Source organism: Triturus cristatus, chromosome 2_2 (genome assembly GCF_964204655.1).
Source record: "Triturus cristatus chromosome 2_2, aTriCri1.1, whole genome shotgun sequence".
Classification (NCBI taxonomy): domain Eukaryota; kingdom Metazoa; phylum Chordata; class Amphibia; order Caudata; family Salamandridae; genus Triturus; species Triturus cristatus.
The window spans coordinates 214,273,166-214,293,822 of NC_140582.1; the positions used below are offsets into that span (position 1 = coordinate 214,273,166).

Below are 20,657 nucleotides of genomic sequence, written 5' to 3' on the forward strand. Positions count from 1 at the left end.
AGACCCACCCTGCATTCCCAAAAGTCTTCAGAAAAAAATAGTACCTCACTTGTGTAGGTAGGCCTATTGCCCGTGACAGAAAACGAACCAAACCGCAACGTGGACACACCACATTTTCAATGTGAAAACGGACCCTTTTTTTTGTAAAGTTCCTAGCTATAGATTTTGAACCCTAGCTATGCCGGCACCTAGGGAAACCTAGCAAACCTATACATTTTCTGACTCTCACCAGATTCTGTTACCCAGGATCCCTTGCAACCCTCAAACTTTGTAAAATTAAAGGCACATTTTCCTCACATTTCTGTGGTGGAAAATTCTGGAATCTGCGTGGATCCACAAAATTCCACCCTCCCCGCATTCCCCAAAGTCTTCCAAGAAAAATGCTACCTCACTTGTGTGGGTAGGCCTAGTGCCCACGACAGGAAACGGCCCAAAACACAATGTGGGCACACCATATTTTCACAGTGAAAAGTGACCCTTTTTTTGCAAAGTGCCTAGCCGTGGATTTTGAGCCCTAGCTCTGCCGGCACCTAGGGAAACCTAGCACACCTATACATTTTTGAACACTGGACATCCAGGGGAATACAGGATGAGGTGACTTCTCTGGCTCTCACCAGGTTCTGTTACCAAGAATCCCTTGCAAACCTCAAACTTTGTAAAAAAAAAACACATTTTCCTCACATTTCTGTGATGGAAAGTTCTGGAATCTGCGTGGATCCACAAAATTCCACCCACCCCGCATTTCCCAAAGTCTTCCAAGAAAAATGGTACCTCACTTGTGTGGATAGGCCTAGTGCCCGTGACAGGAAATGGCCCAAAACCCAACGTGGACACACCACATTTTCACAGTGAAAACTGACCCTTTTTTTTGCAAAGTGCCCAGCTATAGATTTTGATCCCTAGCTCTGCCGGCACTTATGGAAACCTAGCAAACCTATACATTTTTTAAAACTAGACACCCAGGGGAATACAGGATGGGGTGACTTGTTTGGGTCTCACCAGGTTCTGTTACCCAGAATCCCTTGCAAACCTCAAAAATTTGTAAAAAAACAATATATACATTTTCCTCACATTTCCCTGTTGTTGAAAGTTCTGGAATCTGCGTATATCCATAAAATTCCACCTACCCTGCATTCCCCAAAGTCTTCCGAGAAAAACGGTAACTCACTTGTGTGGGTAGGCTTATAGCCCGCGACAGGGAACGGCCCAAACCGCAACGTGGACACACCTCATTTTCAATGTGAAAACTGACCCTTTTTTTGCAAAGTGCCTAGCTATAGATTTTGAACCCTAGCTCTGCCGGCACCAAGGGAAACCTAGCAAACCTATAATTTTTTTTAAACTAGACACCCAGGGGAATACAGGATGGGGTGACTTGTCTGGATCTCACCAGGTTCTGTTACCCAGAATCCCTTGCAAACCTCATACTTTGTAAAAAACAAAAACCCATTTTCCTCACATTTCTGTGGTGGAAAGTTCTGGAATATGCGTGGATCCAGAAAATTCCACCCACCCCGCATTCCCCAAAGTCTTCATAGAAAAATGGTACCTTACTTTTGTGGGTAGGCTTAGTGCCCGCGACAGGAAACGGCCTAAAACGCAATGTGGACACACCACTTTTTCACAGTGAAAACTGACCCTTTTTTTGCAAAGTGTCTAGCTGTGGATTTTGAGCCCTAGCTCTGCCGGCACCTAGGGAAACCTAGCAAACCTATACATTTTTGAAAATTAGACACCCAGGGAAATCTAGGATGGGGTGACTTGTCTGGCTCTCACCAGGTTCTGTTACCCAGAATCCCTTCCAAACCTCAAAATTTGTAAAAAAAAAAAAAACAACACATTTTCCTCACATTTCTTTGGTGGAAAGTTCAAGAATCTGCATGGATCCACAAAAGTAGACCCACCCTGCATTCCCAAAAGTCTTCAGAAAAAAATAGTACCTCACTTGTGTGGGTAGGCCTATTGCCCGTGACAGAAAACGAACCAAACCGCAACGTGGACACACCACATTTTCAATGTGAAAACGGACCCTTTTTTTTGTAAAGTTCCTAGCTATAGATTTTGAACCCTAGCTATGCCGGCACCTAGGGAAACCTAGCAAACCTATACATTTTCTGACTCTCACCAGATTCTGTTACCCAGGATCCCTTGCAACCCTCAAACTTTGTAAAATTAAAGGCACATTTTCCTCACATTTCTGTGGTGGAAAATTCTGGAATCTGCGTGGATCCACAAAATTCCACCCTCCCCGCATTCCCCAAAGTCTTCCAAGAAAAATGCTACCTCACTTGTGTGGGTAGGCCTAGTGCCCACGACAGGAAACGGCCCAAAACACAATGTGGGCACACCATATTTTCACAGTGAAAAGTGACCCTTTTTTTGCAAAGTGCCTAGCCGTGGATTTTGAGCCCCAGCTCTGCCGGAACCTAGGGAAACCTAGCAAAACTATACATTTTTGAAAATTAGACACCCAGTGAAATTTAGGATGGGGTGACTTGTCTGGCTCTCACCAGGTTCTGTTACCCAGAATCCTTTGCAAACCTCAAGATTTGTAAAAAAAAAAAAGGGAAAAAACACATTTTCCTCACATTTCTTTGGTGGAAACTTCTAGAATCTGCATGAATCCACAAAATTAGACCCACCCTGCATTCCCAAAAGTCTTCAGAAAAAAATGGTACCTCACTTGTGTGGGTAGGCCTAGTGCTCGTGACAGGAAACGGCCCAAAACGCAACGTGGACACACCACATTTCACAGGGAAAACTGACCCTTTTTTTGCAAAGTGCCTAGCTGTAGATTTTGCACCCTAGCTCTGCCGGCACCTAGGGAAACCTAGCACACCTATACATTTTTGAACACTGGACATACAGGGGAATACAGGATGAGGTGACTTCTCTGGCTCTCACCAGGTTCTGTTACCCAGAATCCCTTGCAAACCTCAAACTTTTGTAAAAAAAAAAACCTTTCCTCACATTTCTGTGGTGGAAAGTTCTGGAATATGCGTGGATCCACAAAATTCCACCCACTCCTCATTCCCCAAAGTCTTCATAGAAAAACGGTACATTACTTTTGTGGGTAGGCTTAGTGCCCGCGACAGGAAACGGCCCAAAACGCAACGTGGACACACCACTTTTTCACAGTGAAAACTGAGCCTTTGTTTTGCAAAGTTCTTAGCTGTAGATTTTGAACCCTAGCTTTGCCGGCATCAAGGGAAACCTAGTAAACCTATACATCTTTGAAAATTAGACACCCAGGGAAATCTAGGATGGGGTGACTTGTCTGGCTCTCACCAGGTTCTGTTACCCAGAATCCCTTGCAACCCTCAAACTTTGTAAAAAAAAAAAAGCACATTTTCTGTGGTGGAAAGTTCTGGATCCACAAAATTCCACCCACCCCACATTCCCCAAAGTCTTCCAAGAAAAATGCTACCACACTTGTGTGGGTAGGCCTAGTGCCCGCGACAGGAAACGGCCCAAAACACAATGTGGGCACACCATATTTTCACAGTGAAAACTAACCCATTTTTTGCAAAGTGCCTAGCCGTGGATTTTGAGCCCTAGCTCTGCCGACACCTAGGGAAACCTAGAAAACCTATACATCTTTGAAAATAAAACACCCAGGGAAATCTAGGATGGGGTGACTTGTCTGGCACTCACCAGGTTCTGGTACCCAGAATCCCTTTCAAACCTCAACATTTGTTAAAAAAAAAAAAAAACATTTTCCTCACATTTCTGTGATGGAAAGTTCTGGAATCTACGTGGATCCACAAAATTCCACCCACCCCGCATTTCCCAAAGTCTTCCATGAAAAATGGTACCTCACTCGTGTGGATAGGCCTAGTGCCCGTGACAGGAAATGGCCCAAAACGCAACGTGGACACACCACTTTTTCACAGTGAAAAAAGAGGCTTTTTTTTTGCAAAGTTCTTAGCTGTAGATTTTGAACCCTAGCTTTGCCGGCACCAAGGGAAACCTAGCAAACCTATACATTTTTTAAAACTAGACACCGAGGGGAATCCAGGATAGAGTGACTTGTCTGGATCTCACCAGGTTCTGTTACCCAGAATCCCTTGCAACCCTCAAACTTTGTAAAACAAAAAAGCACATTTTCCTCACATTTTTGTGGTGGAAAGTTCTGGAATCTGTGTGGATCCACAAAGTTCCACTGTTGGACTTGGCCCTTCTGGCAGGTTCACCCCTGAACTTTTTGCTCTTTATTGGTGACTTGGTGTGGTGATTTTTTTGGTTTCTGCGCACTTTTCCTGTGTCCCAGGGTAAAGTGCGTGCGTGCTCTGAGTGCATGTGGTGAGATAGGCCTGCCCTCCCATAGGAATGCATGGGGAATGTATGTGTCCCTAGTAGTTCCTGATGTGTGGGGTGTGCAGGCCCGAGTTTGGTATGTGCGGACTCGTGGGAGTGAATGCTGCGCGATGATGTGTGCGGCGTGCATGTACCTAGTGTGGAAGTGCCACTTCTAGAAGTGGGCACTTCTGTGTGCAGTGTGTCTGTCGCGTGATTGGCTGGTCGTGTCATGTGACGGGCTAGGGATTCCCCAGAGTCAGGATGAGTCACCCAGTGGTGAATGGGGAGATCAGCAGCTAGATGGGTGGGAGGAGTACACCTGGGTCCTGAATAGGACAGGGCTTCCCCCACACAATGCTGGCGCCGGCCCCTGTGGTGCGTCTAATGACCCTAGCCCTGCCAGTGAATAGGGAGAGAGGCTGAGCAAAACAAAGTGCTCAGGAACCTGTTGGAACTGGTTCGCCCCTTCCCTGCACCTTAGACAAAGCCTTGTACTGTATAAAAAGGGGCTGTGTCCCCTTACATGTTGTTCTCTTCCAGGATCCACTTGAGGGGGGGGCCTGCTGCTGCTGGGCGCCAGGAGAGACCGCCACTGGGGACTGCCTCCCTGCTGGAGGGCCCTGTGAGCTGGCTCTGGGCCCAGCCTTTGCCCCCTGCTCTCTGAAGGACCTTTTTGGGTGCTGGACCTTGCTTATAGCGCCTGGGAGCGCTTCCTGGACTTCGTAGCACTGTGCGCGCTGTCTTCCTGGACTTAGCCACCTTTATAGCGCTGGGAGCGCTGGTTTGCTTTATAGCGCTAGGCGTTGTGATCCTGATAGCGGGTGCCCACCCCGCGATTCTGCCGTGTTTGGATTCAGCTTGCGGGTGCCCACCCCGCTTATTTGCGTGTATTTCGAGGGAGCCTACCCCTCTTACAGCCGGAATAATCACCGCTGCAGCCCGGTCCGGGGAAACCCGGAAGTCAGGCAACCTTCGTGGAGGACGGGGGCGGGACTTTGAAACAGGAAGCGGACGGGAGCCTACCCCGCACTCCTGTGCAGTGAGGAGTGCCCGGGTGAAGGAGGACGTCGTGGGAGGAAGCGGGCGGGAGCCTACCCCGCGCTTCCCCCAGGAGAGAAGGACTGCTGAGGCGGCGGGGCCCCGAGGCACATTGTCGGTGCCTGCCCCGCCGCGAGAGAGAGCCGTCCTGACGCCGGAGTCCCCAGAGGAGAGCCCGGTAAGTGGTGAAGGGCTGGGGGACTCCGTATGTGTGGGACTCTGTTGGGCCAGAGACATTGCCGAAGGTTTGAGCGCGTGGCGCTCCAACAACGCCGCATCGCTCACGAGCCCTGTGAGGCTCCAAAACGGGGCGTATGGGTTTCTGAGCCCCGTGGCTCCAACGGAGGGGCAAAGTGTTGTTCACTCGAGCCTAGAAGGCTCCAACGACGGTGCCACTATTGATTTAGAGCCCCGTGAGGCTCTAGGGGGCATTTCAAGTGGCGCAGAGTCCAGAGGGACTCCCACGTGTGGGGCAGTATCGCTTCTTGAGCCCAGTGAGGCTCCAACGTTGTGCAGAGCCACGAGGGCTCTAGAGGGCATTGTCTGGTGTTCAGAGCGCCCGGAGCGCTCCAACGAAGGGGAGCACGACTGTTCCGAGCCACGAGGGCTCTAGGGGACATTTTTGAGTGAACAGAGCCCAGAGAGGGCTCCAGAGGCACGCAGAGTGCCTGAAGTTCGTTTTCCAGCTGCCCAGCACTTAGTGGGCAGCTGCCACGTTTAGGTGGGGGACCATTTTCGTTTCAGCTTGCGCAGCTGGCGCAGCTTGACTAACGCAGGGCGTCCTAGCCCCTACCAGGCCAGTTGGCCCAGGGACTGCCACAGGTGGTGGCTCATGTGGAGTCTTGCGCAATTGTTCCTACTTGCACCTCTGAATGTGTGTTGATGCATCATGTGCCATTGCTTTTACACCTCTGAATGTTTTATGCATCATGTGTGTTCCTTCCGTGCACCTCTGAATGTGTTTTGATGCGTCATGTGCCATTGCTCTACACCTCTGAATGTTTTAGGCATCATGTGTTTTCCTTCCCTACACCTCTGAATGTGATGCATCATGTGTAACGTTCTATTACCCCTACAGGTATTGTGATGCGTAGGTGGTTGTTTGCTTTCTCCTAGTACAGGTGGTGCTAGTGAGGTTCTAGTTCCCTGCGTGACAGTCTCCTAAAGTAGTTAGGGTTACGTAGGTGGTACTTCCCCGATACCAGTAAGTACTGGTTGTGTGCTATACAGATTATTTTTGTGCTACAGTGATTTTATATATTTTATGTGCTAAATATCTAAAAAGTGCTAATTCCTGACAGTGGTCCAGGTGGCCCTGTCTTGTACATAATCCCTTGTAAATTCTGCCCGTGCCTGTTGGCACATTGTAAAGTGTGTGTTTTTATCTAATGTGTTGTGTATAATACAAAGGTTATTTTTATAGAATACCTTGTGTGGAGTTTCCTTTGTGGTGGGCCTTGGGTGTTGTTGCTGGGTGCGCGCGCAAACGCTTTACACATTGCCTCAGAGATAAGCCTGACTGCTCGTGCCAAGCTACCAAGGGGGTGAGCAGGGGTTATCTTTGGCGTGTAACTCCCCAGCCCTGACTAGAGTGGCGGTTTCAAAATGCGAAGTGGGTCGCACACCGCTCGTCATACTAGCAAATAGCCCCATAGGATTCTGGAGAATGTAGTGACAGCGGCGGGTACACCTATGCCACGAGTGTAAAGTTTAAAAAGCCATCCCTGGACACGTGTTTCGTGGTAATTGCCTCTCGTCAGCAGGGAGCAGGACCGTATGCGGGGTGCCAAGTAGACTGCCAAAAAATAAAATCAGGTATAGTACCTCTCAAGGCGCGCGGGTGCGGGATCCGGGCTCGTCAACCCAATAGCTCAGGGAGCTTTAAATACAAAATGCGAAGTGGGTCGCACACCGCTCGTCATACTAGCAAATAGCCCCATAGGATTCTGGAGAATGTAGTGACAGCGGCGGGTACACCTATGCCACGAGTGTAAAGTTTAAAATGCAATCCCTGGACACGTGTTTCGAGGTAATTGCCTCTCGTCAGCAGGGAGCAGGACCGTATGCGGGGTGCCAAGTAGACTGCCAAAAAATAAAATCAGGTATAGTACCTCTCAAGGCGCGCGGGTGCGGGATCCGGGCTCGTCAACCCAATAGCTCAGGGAGCTTTAAATACAAAATGCGAAGTGGGTCGCACACCGCTCGTCATACTAGCAAATAGCCCCATAGGATTCTGGAGAATGTAGTGACAGCGGCGGGTACACCTATGCCACGAGTGTAAAGTTTAAAATGCCATCCCTGGACACGTGTTTCGAGGTAATTGCCTCTCGTCAGCAGGGAGCAGGACCGTATGCGGGGTGCCAAGTAGACTGCCAAAAAATAAAATCAGGTATAGTACCTCTCAAGGCGCGCGGGTGCGGGATCCGGGCTCGTCAACCCAATAGCTCAGGGAGCTTTAAATACAAAATGCGAAGTGGGTCGCACACCGCTCGTCATACTAGCAAATAGCCCCATAGGATTCTGGAGAATGTAGTGACAGCGGCGGGTACACCTATGCCACGAGTGTAAAGTTTAAAATACCATCCCTGGACACGTGTTTCGAGGTAATTGCCTCTCGTCAGCAGGGAGCAGGACCGTATGCGGGGTGCCAAGTAGACTGCCAAAAAATAAAATCAGGTATAGTACCTCTCAAGGCGCGCGGGTGCGGGATCCGGGCTCGTCAACCCAATAGCTCAGGGAGCTTTAAATACAAAATGCGAAGTGGGTCGCACACCGCTCGTCATACTAGCAAATAGCCCCATAGGATTCTGGAGAATGTAGTGACAGCGGCGGGTACACCTATGCCACGAGTGTAAAGTTTAAAATGCCATCCCTGGACACGTGTTTCGAGGTAATTGCCTCTCGTCAGCAGGGAGCAGGACCGTATGCGGGGTGCCAAGTAGACTGCCAAAAAATAAAATCAGGTATAGTACCTCTCAAGGCGCGCGGGTGCGGGATCCGGGCTCGTCAACCCAATAGCTCAGGGAGCTTTAAATACAAAATGCGAAGTGGGTCGCACACCGCTCGTCATACTAGCAAATAGCCCCATAGGATTCTGGAGAATGTAGTGACAGCGGCGGGTACACCTATGCCACGAGTGTAAAGTTTAAAATGCCATCCCTGGACACGTGTTTCGAGGTAATTGCCTCTCGTCAGCAGGGAGCAGGACCGTATGCGGGGTGCCAAGTAGACTGCCAAAAAATAAAATCAGGTATAGTACCTCTCAAGGCGCGCGGGTGCGGGATCCGGGCTCGTCAACCCAATAGCTCAGGGAGCTTTAAATACAAAATGCGAAGTGGGTCGCACACCGCTCGTCATACTAGCAAATAGCCCCATAGGATTCTGGAGAATGTAGTGACAGCGGCGGGTACACCTATGCCACGAGTGTAAAGTTTAAAATGCCATCCCTGGACACGTGTTTCGAGGTAATTGCCTCTCGTCAGCAGGGAGCAGGACCGTATGCGGGGTGCCAAGTAGACTGCCAAAAAATAAAATCAGGTATAGTACCTCTCAAGGCGCGCGGGTGCGGGATCCGGGCTCGTCAACCCAATAGCTCAGGGAGCTTTAAATACAAAATGCGAAGTGGGTCGCACACCGCTCGTCATACTAGCAAATAGCCCCATAGGATTCTGGAGAATGTAGTGACAGCGGCGGGTACACCTATGCCACGAGTGTAAAGTTTAAAATGCCATCCCTGGACACGTGTTTCGAGGTAATTGCCTCTCGTCAGCAGGGAGCAGGACCGTATGCGGGGTGCCAAGTAGACTGCCAAAAAATAAAATCAGGTATAGTACCTCTCAAGGCGCGCGGGTGCGGGATCCGGGCTCGTCAACCCAATAGCTCAGGGAGCTTTAAATACAAAATGCGAAGTGGGTCGCACACCGCTCGTCATACTAGCAAATAGCCCCATAGGATTCTGGAGAATGTAGTGACAGCGGCGGGTACACCTATGCCACGAGTGTAAAGTTTAAAATGCCATCCCTGGACACGTGTTTCGAGGTAATTGCCTCTCGTCAGCAGGGAGCAGGACCGTATGCGGGGTGCCAAGTAGACTTTCAAAAAATAAAATCAGGTATAGTACCTCTCAAGGCGCGCGGGTGCGGGATCCGGGCTCGTCAACCCAATAGCTCAGGGAGCTTTAAATACAAAATGCGAAGTGGGTCGCACACCGCTCGTCATACTAGCAAATAGCCCCATAGGATTCTGGAGAATGTAGTGACAGCGGCGGGTACACCTATGCCACGAGTGTAAAGTTTAAAATGCCATCCCTTGACACGTGTTTCGAGGTAATTGCCTCTCGTCAGCAGGGAGCAGGACTGTATGCGGGGTGCCAAGTAGACTGCCAAAAAATAAAATCAGGTATAGTACCTCTCAAGGCGCGCGGGTGCGGGATCCGGGCTCGTCAACCCAATAGCTCAGGGAGCTTTAAATACAAAATGCGAAGTGGGTCGCACACCGCTCGTCATACTAGCAAATAGCCCCATAGGATTCTGGAGAATGTAGTGACAGCGGCGGGTACACCTATGCCACAAGTGTAAAGTTTAAAATGCCATCCCTGGACACGTGTTTCGAGGTAATTGCCTCTCGTCAGCAGGGAGCAGGACCGTATGCGGGGTGCCAAGTAGACTGCCAAAAAATAAAATCAGGTATAGTACCTCTCAAGGCGCGCGGGTGCGGGATCCGGGCTCGTCAACCCAATAGCTCAGGGAGCTTTAAATACAAAATGCGAAGTGGGTCGCACACCGCTCGTCATACTAGCAAATAGCCCCATAGGATTCTGGAGAATGTAGTGACAGCGGCGGGTACACCTATGCCACGAGTGTAAAGTTTAAAATGCCATCCCTGGATACGTGTTTCGAGGTAATTGCCTCTCGTCAGCAGGGAGCAGGACCGTATGCGGGGTGCCAAGTAGACTGCCAAAAAATAAAATCAGGTATAGTACCTCTCAAGGCGCGCGGGTGCGGGATCCGGGCTCGTCAACCCAATAGCTCAGGGAGCTTTAAATACAAAATGCGAAGTGGGTCGCACACCGCTCGTCATACTAGCAAATAGCCCCATAGGATTCTGGAGAATGTAGTGACAGCGGCGGGTACACCTATGCCACGAGTGTAAAGTTTAAAATGCCATCCCTGGACACGTGTTTCGAGGTAATTGCCTCTCGTCAGCAGGGAGCAGGACCGTATGCGGGGTGCCAAGTAGACTGCCAAAAAATAAAATCAGGTATAGTACCTCTCAAGGCGCGCGGGTGCGGGATCCGGGCTCGTCAACCCAATAGCTCAGGGAGCTTTAAATACAAAATGCGAAGTGGGTCGCACACCGCTCGTCATACTAGCAAATAGCCCCATAGGATTCTGGAGAATGTAGTGACAGCGGCGGGTACACCTATGCCACGAGTGTAAAGTTTAAAATGCCATCCCTGGACACGTGTTTCGAGGTAATTGCCTCTCGTCAGCAGGGAGCAGGACCGTATGCGGGGTGCCAAGTAGACTGCCAAAAAATAACATCAGGTATAGTACCTCTCAAGGCGCGCGGGTGCGGGATCCGGGCTCGTCAACCCAATAGCTCAGGGAGCTTTAAATACAAAATGCGAAGTGGGTCGCACACCGCTCGTCATACTAGCAAATAGCCCCATAGGATTCTGGAGAATGTAGTGACAGCGGCGGGTACACCTATGCCACGAGTGTAAAGTTTAAAATGCCATCCCTGGACACGTGTTTCGAGGTAATTGCCTCTCGTCAGCAGGGAGCAGGACCGTATGCGGGGTGCCAAGTAGACTGCCAAAAAATAAAATCAGGTATAGTACCTCTCAAGGCGCGCGGGTGCGGGATCCGGGCTCGTCAACCCAATAGCTCAGGGAGCTTTAAATACAAAATGCGAAGTGGGTCGCACACCGCTCGTCATACTAGCAAATAGCCCCATAGGATTCTGGAGAATGTAGTGACAGCGGCGGGTACACCTATGCCACGAGTGTAAAGTTTAAAATGCCATCCCTGGACACGTGTTTCGAGGTAATTGCCTCTCGTCAGCAGGGAGCAGGACCGTATGCGGGGTGCCAAGTAGACTGCCAAAAAATAAAATCAGGTATAGTACCTCTCAAGGCGCGCGGGTGCGGGATCCGGGCTCGTCAACCCAATAGCTCAGGGAGCTTTAAATACAAAATGCGAAGTGGGTCGCACACCGCTCGTCATACTAGCAAATAGCCCCATAGGATTCTGGAGAATGTAGTGACAGCGGCGGGTACACCTATGCCACGAGTGTAAAGTTTAAAATGCCATCCCTGGACACGTGTTTCGAGGTAATTGCCTCTCGTCAGCAGGGAGCAGGACCGTATGCGGGGTGCCAAGTAGACTGCCAAAAAATAAAATCAGGTATAGTACCTCTCAAGGCGCGCGGGTGCGGGATCCGGGCTCGTCAACCCAATAGCTCAGGGAGCTTTAAATACAAAATGCGAAGTGGGTCGCACACCGCTCGTCATACTAGCAAATAGCCCCATAGGATTCTGGAGAATGTAGTGACAGCGGCGGGTACACCTATGCCACGAGTGTAAAGTTTAAAATGCCATCCCTGGACACGTGTTTCGAGGTAATTGCCTCTCGTCAGCAGGGAGCAGGACCGTATGCGGGGTGCCAAGTAGACTGCCAAAAAATAAAATCAGGTATAGTACCTCTCAAGGCGCGCGGGTGCGGGATCCGGGCTCGTCAACCCAATAGCTCAGGGAGCTTTAAATACAAAATGCGAAGTGGGTCGCACACCGCTCGTCATACTAGCAAATAGCCCCATAGGATTCTGGAGAATGTAGTGACAGCGGCGGGTACACCTATGCCACGAGTGTAAAGTTTAAAATGCCATCCCTGGACACGTGTTTCGAGGTAATTGCCTCTCGTCAGCAGGGAGCAGGACCGTATGCGGGGTGCCAAGTAGACTGCCAAAAAATAAAATCAGGTATAGTACCTCTCAAGGCGCGCGGGTGCGGGATCCGGGCTCGTCAACCCAATAGCTCAGGGAGCTTTAAATACAAAATGCGAAGTGGGTCGCACACCGCTCGTCATACTAGCAAATAGCCCCATAGGATTCTGGAGAATGTAGTGACAGCGGCGGGTACACCTATGCCACGAGTGTAAAGTTTAAAATGCCATCCCTGGACACGTGTTTCGAGGTAATTGCCTCTCGTCAGCAGGGAGCAGGACCGTATGCGGGGTGCCAAGTAGACTTTCAAAAAATAAAATCAGGTATAGTACCTCTCAAGGCGCGCGGGTGCGGGATCCGGGCTCGTCAACCCAATAGCTCAGGGAGCTTTAAATACAAAATGCGAAGTGGGTCGCACACCGCTCGTCATACTAGCAAATAGCCCCATAGGATTCTGGAGAATGTAGTGACAGCGGCGGGTACACCTATGCCACGAGTGTAAAGTTTAAAATGCCATCCCTTGACACGTGTTTCGAGGTAATTGCCTCTCGTCAGCAGGGAGCAGGACTGTATGCGGGGTGCCAAGTAGACTGCCAAAAAATAAAATCAGGTATAGTACCTCTCAAGGCGCGCGGGTGCGGGATCCGGGCTCGTCAACCCAATAGCTCAGGGAGCTTTAAATACAAAATGCGAAGTGGGTCGCACACCGCTCGTCATACTAGCAAATAGCCCCATAGGATTCTGGAGAATGTAGTGACAGCGGCGGGTACACCTATGCCACAAGTGTAAAGTTTAAAATGCCATCCCTGGACACGTGTTTCGAGGTAATTGCCTCTCGTCAGCAGGGAGCAGGACCGTATGCGGGGTGCCAAGTAGACTGCCAAAAAATAAAATCAGGTATAGTACCTCTCAAGGCGCGCGGGTGCGGGATCCGGGCTCGTCAACCCAATAGCTCAGGGAGCTTTAAATACAAAATGCGAAGTGGGTCGCACACCGCTCGTCATACTAGCAAATAGCCCCATAGGATTCTGGAGAATGTAGTGACAGCGGCGGGTACACCTATGCCACGAGTGTAAAGTTTAAAATGCCATCCCTGGATACGTGTTTCGAGGTAATTGCCTCTCGTCAGCAGGGAGCAGGACCGTATGCGGGGTGCCAAGTAGACTGCCAAAAAATAAAATCAGGTATAGTACCTCTCAAGGCGCGCGGGTGCGGGATCCGGGCTCGTCAACCCAATAGCTCAGGGAGCTTTAAATACAAAATGCGAAGTGGGTCGCACACCGCTCGTCATACTAGCAAATAGCCCCATAGGATTCTGGAGAATGTAGTGACAGCGGCGGGTACACCTATGCCACGAGTGTAAAGTTTAAAATGCCATCCCTGGACACGTGTTTCGAGGTAATTGCCTCTCGTCAGCAGGGAGCAGGACCGTATGCGGGGTGCCAAGTAGACTGCCAAAAAATAAAATCAGGTATAGTACCTCTCAAGGCGCGCGGGTGCGGGATCCGGGCTCGTCAACCCAATAGCTCAGGGAGCTTTAAATACAAAATGCGAAGTGGGTCGCACACCGCTCGTCATACTAGCAAATAGCCCCATAGGATTCTGGAGAATGTAGTGACAGCGGCGGGTACACCTATGCCACGAGTGTAAAGTTTAAAATGCCATCCCTGGACACGTGTTTCGAGGTAATTGCCTCTCGTCAGCAGGGAGCAGGACCGTATGCGGGGTGCCAAGTAGACTGCCAAAAAATAAAATCAGGTATAGTACCTCTCAAGGCGCGCGGGTGCGGGATCCGGGCTCGTCAACCCAATAGCTCAGGGAGCTTTAAATACAAAATGCGAAGTGGGTCGCACACCGCTCGTCATACTAGCAAATAGCCCCATAGGATTCTGGAGAATGTAGTGACAGCGGCGGGTACACCTATGCCACGAGTGTAAAGTTTAAAATGCCATCCCTGGACACGTGTTTCGAGGTAATTGCCTCTCGTCAGCAGGGAGCAGGACCGTATGCGGGGTGCCAAGTAGACTGCCAAAAAATAAAATCAGGTATAGTACCTCTCAAGGCGCGCGGGTGCGGGATCCGGGCTCGTCAACCCAATAGCTCAGGGAGCTTTAAATACAAAATGCGAAGTGGGTCGCACACCGCTCGTCATACTAGCAAATAGCCCCATAGGATTCTGGAGAATGTAGTGACAGCGGCGGGTACACCTATGCCACGAGTGTAAAGTTTAAAATGCCATCCCTGGACACGTGTTTCGAGGTAATTGCCTCTCGTCAGCAGGGAGCAGGACCGTATGCGGGGTGCCAAGTAGACTGCCAAAAAATAAAATCAGGTATAGTACCTCTCAAGGCGCGCGGGTGCGGGATCCGGGCTCGTCAACCCAATAGCTCAGGGAGCTTTAAATACAAAATGCGAAGTGGGTCGCACACCGCTCGTCATACTAGCAAATAGCCCCATAGGATTCTGGAGAATGTAGTGACAGCGGCGGGTACACCTATGCCACGAGTGTAAAGTTTAAAATGCCATCCCTGGACACGTGTTTCGAGGTAATTGCCTCTCGTCAGCAGGGAGCAGGACCGTATGCGGGGTGCCAAGTAGACTGCCAAAAAATAAAATCAGGTATAGTACCTCTCAAGGCGCGCGGGTGCGGGATCCGGGCTCGTCAACCCAATAGCTCAGGGAGCTTTAAATACAAAATGCGAAGTGGGTCGCACACCGCTCGTCATACTAGCAAATAGCCCCATAGGATTCTGGAGAATGTAGTGACAGCGGCGGGTACACCTATGCCACGAGTGTAAAGTTTAAAATGCCATCCCTGGACACGTGTTTCGAGGTAATTGCCTCTCGTCAGCAGGGAGCAGGACCGTATGCGGGGTGCCAAGTAGACTGCCAAAAAATAAAATCAGGTATAGTACCTCTCAAGGCGCGCGGGTGCGGGATCCGGGCTCGTCAACCCAATAGCTCAGGGAGCTTTAAATACAAAATGCGAAGTGGGTCGCACACCGCTCGTCATACTAGCAAATAGCCCCATAGGATTCTGGAGAATGTAGTGACAGCGGCGGGTACACCTATGCCACGAGTGTAAAGTTTAAAATGCCATCCCTGGACACGTGTTTCGAGGTAATTGCCTCTCGTCAGCAGGGAGCAGGACCGTATGCGGGGTGCCAAGTAGACTGCCAAAAAATAAAATCAGGTATAGTACCTCTCAAGGCGCGCGGGTGCGGGATCCGGGCTCGTCAACCCAATAGCTCAGGGAGCTTTAAATACAAAATGCGAAGTGGGTCGCACACCGCTCGTCATACTAGCAAATAGCCCCATAGGATTCTGGAGAATGTAGTGACAGCGGCGGGTACACCTATGCCACGAGTGTAAAGTTTAAAATGCCATCCCTGGACACGTGTTTCGACGAGCCCGGATCCCGCACCCGCGCGCCTTGAGAGGTACTATACCTGATTTTATTTTTTGGCAGTCTACTTGGCACCCCGCATACGGTCCTGCTCCCTGCTGACGAGAGGCAATTACCTCGAAACACGTGTCCAGGGATGGCATTTTAAACTTTACACTCGTGGCATAGGTGTACCCGCCGCTGTCACTACATTCTCCAGAATCCTATGGGGCTATTTGCTAGTATGACGAGCGGTGTGCGACCCACTTCGCATTTTGTATTTAAAGCTCCCTGAGCTATTGGGTTGACGAGCCCGGATCCCGCACCCGCGCGCCTTGAGAGGTACTATACCTGATTTTATTTTTTGGCAGTCTACTTGGCACCCCGCATACGGTCCTGCTCCCTGCTGACGAGAGGCAATTACCTCGAAACAAGTGTCCAGGGATGGCATTTTAAACTTTACACTCGTGGCATAGGTGTACCCGCCGCTGTCACTACATTCTCCAGAATCCTATGGGGCTATTTGCTAGTATGACGAGCGGTGTGCGACCCACTTCGCATTTTGTATTTAAAGCTCCCTGAGCTATTGGGTTGACGAGCCCGGATCCCGCACCCGCGCGCCTTGAGAGGTACTATACCTGATTTTATTTTTTGGCAGTCTACTTGGCACCCCGCATACGGTCCTGCTCCCTGCTGACGAGAGGCAATTACCTCGAAACACGTGTCCAGGGATGGCATTTTAAACTTTACACTCGTGGCATAGGTGTACCCGCCGCTGTCACTACATTCTCCAGAATCCTATGGGGCTATTTGCTAGTATGACGAGCGGTGTGCGACCCACTTCGCATTTTGTATTTAAAGCTCCCTGAGCTATTGGGTTGACGAGCCCGGATCCCGCACCCACGCGCCTTGAGAGGTACTATACCTGATTTTATTTTTTGGCAGTCTACTTGGCACCCCGCATACGGTCCTGCTCCCTGCTGACGAGAGGCAATTACCTCGAAACACGTGTCCAGGGATGGCATTTTAAACTTTACACTCGTGGCATAGGTGTACCCGCCGCTGTCACTACATTCTCCAGAATCCTATGGGGCTATTTGCTAGTATGACGAGCGGTGTGCGACCCACTTCGCATTTTGTATTTAAAGCTCCCTGAGCTATTGGGTTGACGAGCCCGGATCCCGCACCCGCGCGCCTTGAGAGGTACTATACCTGATTTTATTTTTTGGCAGTCTACTTGGCACCCCGCATACGGTCCTGCTCCCTGCTGACGAGAGGCAATTACCTCGAAACACGTGTCCAGGGATGGCATTTTAAACTTTACACTCGTGGCATAGGTGTACCCGCCGCTGTCACTACATTCTCCAGAATCCTATGGGGCTATTTGCTAGTATGACGAGCGGTGTGCGACCCACTTCGCATTTTGTATTTAAAGCTCCCTGAGCTATTGGGTTGACGAGCCCGGATCCCGCACCCGCGCGCCTTGAGAGGTACTATACCTGATTTTATTTTTTGGCAGTCTACTTGGCACCCCGCATACGGTCCTGCTCCCTGCTGACGAGAGGCAATTACCTCGAAACACGTGTCCAGGGATGGCATTTTAAACTTTACACTCGTGGCATAGGTGTACCCGCCGCTGTCACTACATTCTCCAGAATCCTATGGGGCTATTTGCTAGTATGACGAGCGGTGTGCGACCCACTTCGCATTTTGTATTTAAAGCTCCCTGAGCTATTGGGTTGACGAGCCCGGATCCCGCACCCGCGCGCCTTGAGAGGTACTATACCTGATTTTATTTTTTGGCAGTCTACTTGGCACCCCGCATACGGTCCTGCTCCCTGCTGACGAGAGGCAATTACCTCGAAACACGTGTCCAGGGATGGCATTTTAAACTTTACACTCGTGGCATAGGTGTACCCGCCGCTGTCACTACATTCTCCAGAATCCTATGGGGCTATTTGCTAGTATGACGAGCGGTGTGCGACCCACTTCGCATTTTGTATTTAAAGCTCCCTGAGCTATTGGGTTGACGAGCCCGGATCCCGCACCCGCGCGCCTTGAGAGGTACTATACCTGATTTTATTTTTTGGCAGTCTACTTGGCACCCCGCATACGGTCCTGCTCCCTGCTGACGAGAGGCAATTACCTCGAAACACGTGTCCAGGGATGGCATTTTAAACTTTACACTCGTGGCATAGGTGTACCCGCCGCTGTCACTACATTCTCCAGAATCCTATGGGGCTATTTGCTAGTATGACGAGCGGTGTGCGACCCACTTCGCATTTTGTATTTAAAGCTCCCTGAGCTATTGGGTTGACGAGCCCGGATCCCGCACCCGTGCGCCTTGAGAGGTACTATACCTGATTTTATTTTTTGGCAGTCTACTTGGCACCCCGCATACGGTCCTGCTCCCTGCTGACGAGAGGCAATTACCTCGAAACACGTGTCCAGGGATGGCATTTTAAACTTTACACTCGTGGCATAGGTGTACCCGCCGCTGTCACTACATTCTCCAGAATCCTATGGGGCTATTTGCTAGTATGACGAGCGGTGTGCGACCCACTTCGCATTTTGTATTTAAAGCTCCCTGAGCTATTGGGTTGACGAGCCCGGATCCCGCACCCGCGCGCCTTGTGAGGTACTATACCTGATTTTATTTTTTGGCAGTCTACTTGGCACCCCGCATACGGTCCTGCTCCCTGCTGACGAGAGGCAATTACCTCGAAACACGTGTCCAGGGATGGCATTTTAAACTTTACACTCGTGGCATAGGTGTACCCGCCGCTGTCACTACATTCTACAGAATCCTATGGGGCTATTTGCTAGTATGACGAGCGGTGTGCGACCCACTTCGCATTTTGTATTTAAAGCTCCCTGAGCTATTGGGTTGACGAGCCCGGATCCCGCACCCGCGCGCCTTGAGAGGTACTATACCTGATTTTATTTTTTGGCAGTCTACTTGGCACCCCGCATACGGTCCTGCTCCCTGCTGACGAGAGGCAATTACCTCGAAACACGTGTCCAGGGATGGCATTTTAAACTTTACACTCGTGGCATAGGTGTACCCGCCGCTGTCACTACATTCTCCAGAATCCTATGGGGCTATTTGCTAGTATGACGAGCGGTGTGCGACCCACTTCGCATAGAGTGGCGGTTTCTGCCTGGCTTGGGCGCAAGCCTTAGCCAACCAGAAAATCCCATTTCTAACATTGGTGATCAGCGGTGGGATTTGGACTTGCGTTTGCGCTGTACCGCAGCAGCAACTGGCCGCACTACAAAACTCTGCATTTAGATAAATCACATGGTATAGGGATTATTGTTCTAAGATTGTTTTTAATTGTAATTTCTTTGGAAATGTGTTTTTGTGCACTGTGAGTTAGGTGTCCCTAGCTCGGGAGGGTAGATCATCCCCCTTAGTGCATTGTGTTTTCTGGATTCACCAGAGGGTGGGATCCAGTGGTGGCAGCGTAATAGTGTCCAGTACATTTGTCCCCCGCCCTGCGCCCAGAGTTGGTACCTGTGTCACGTGGTGGTCAGGTTGAGGAATCAGGGGTGGTAGAAACTGCCTTACCAGTCCGAGGGGAGGGTTGTGTGTGTGGATGAATGGTGTGTGGCACTAGGCAAGTGAGTGTGAGTTCTCTGGGATAGAGAGCTTGCTGAATCTTTTTGTGAATTGTGTGCTCCTGTGTGAAACTCAGACCCCTAGGTTCCCTGTATAATTTTTACCATAACGTCTGCCAGAATGGAGCCTGCTTGTGATCCCTATGAGCTAGCTTGGCGCCAGAGGCAGGAGTTAGAAGGGTACTTTACAGAGGGAGAGTCCGACACCCTGTACGAACTTCAGGACCACCTGGTCCTATGGCAAAAGGGTCCATGGGATCTTGAGCACAGTATGGAAAGGGCCCGGGCCTCACACCTGGAGGGTGGTGGGTCTGTGGGGAGCCCTGAAGATTCAGAAGAGGAGGTAGAGGATGACAATACCTGGACGCCAGTAGAGAGTGAGGACCCCATAGGTAGGGCGTCCCTTGCTGGGTCCAGCGTAGGAGGCAGCGCCTCATCCCTTTCCCTGTCCCCAGAGGAGTGGGAAGATAGGAGGAAAGAAAGGGAGCACCAGCTGGCGTTAGAGAAGTTCAGGTTAGAGCATGCTCAGGCTATGGCGCAGCTGGAGGCCAGGAAGCAACAGCGAGAGACTGACTGGGTCTTGGCGCAGGAGAGGGTAGAGGAGGCTGAGAGGGCCTCCACCAGAGGCAAAGTAGCTCTGGAGGGTAGACTATCCCCTGCGCGCAGTTTTAATTTTCTGGACTCCCCAGGGAGGGTTGAGTCCAGTGGTAGCAGCCAGATAGATTCCAGTGTAGGAAATCCCAGTCCCAGTTCCCCCAGTCTGGTACCTGTTCCCCAGGAGGAGGAGTTAAGGTTGAAATTCAGGGGCAGTAGGAAACTGTCTCACCAGACTTGGGAGGAGTTTGTGGATGGATGTGAGGATGCAATGTTTGATTGGATTTCCACAGCAAGTGATTTTGATATACTGTGTAATCTGGTTCTCAAAGAACACCTGCTCAGTTGTTGTGTGCCGGGGCTGCGCCAACACCTGTTGGGGTGTGGATTGTCTGAGCCATTTGACCTTGCGGATGAGGCAGAGCGCTGGGAAAGGGCTAGAGGTTCTCTAGAGTCATTAGGGAGTGACTCCAACAATAGTGGGTCAGGTATCTTCCAGCCCAGCGTGGTGGAAGAGGCTCAGTGTAGCCCAGCTAGGTCCCAGGATAGCGAGGAGGGTGTAGGGGCTCACTGCCTGGCTCAGTGGAGCAGGAGTGAGGGGGTGACCGAGGGTCCCCAGACGCCCGAAACCCTGCCTCAGGACTTGGATGGTTTCATGAGGGAACACCAAGTTGGGGACCTAGGCTGTCCTGTTAGCCCATTTGAGGAAGATCTCCTGGTGAGTAGAGGACCTGGAGCACCTGTAACCAGGGCTCCTGTGGTTCTAGAGTCTGGC

The 20,657-nt window shown here is 50.9% G+C and overlaps 1 long non-coding RNA gene across 1 annotated transcript in view; it reads left to right on the top strand.

Annotated features, from left to right (window-relative positions):
* The window catches only part of LOC146862051 (uncharacterized), a 132,367-nt gene that overhangs the window by 18,435 nt on the left and 93,275 nt on the right, over positions 1–20,657 (top strand). The window lies entirely within an intron of this gene.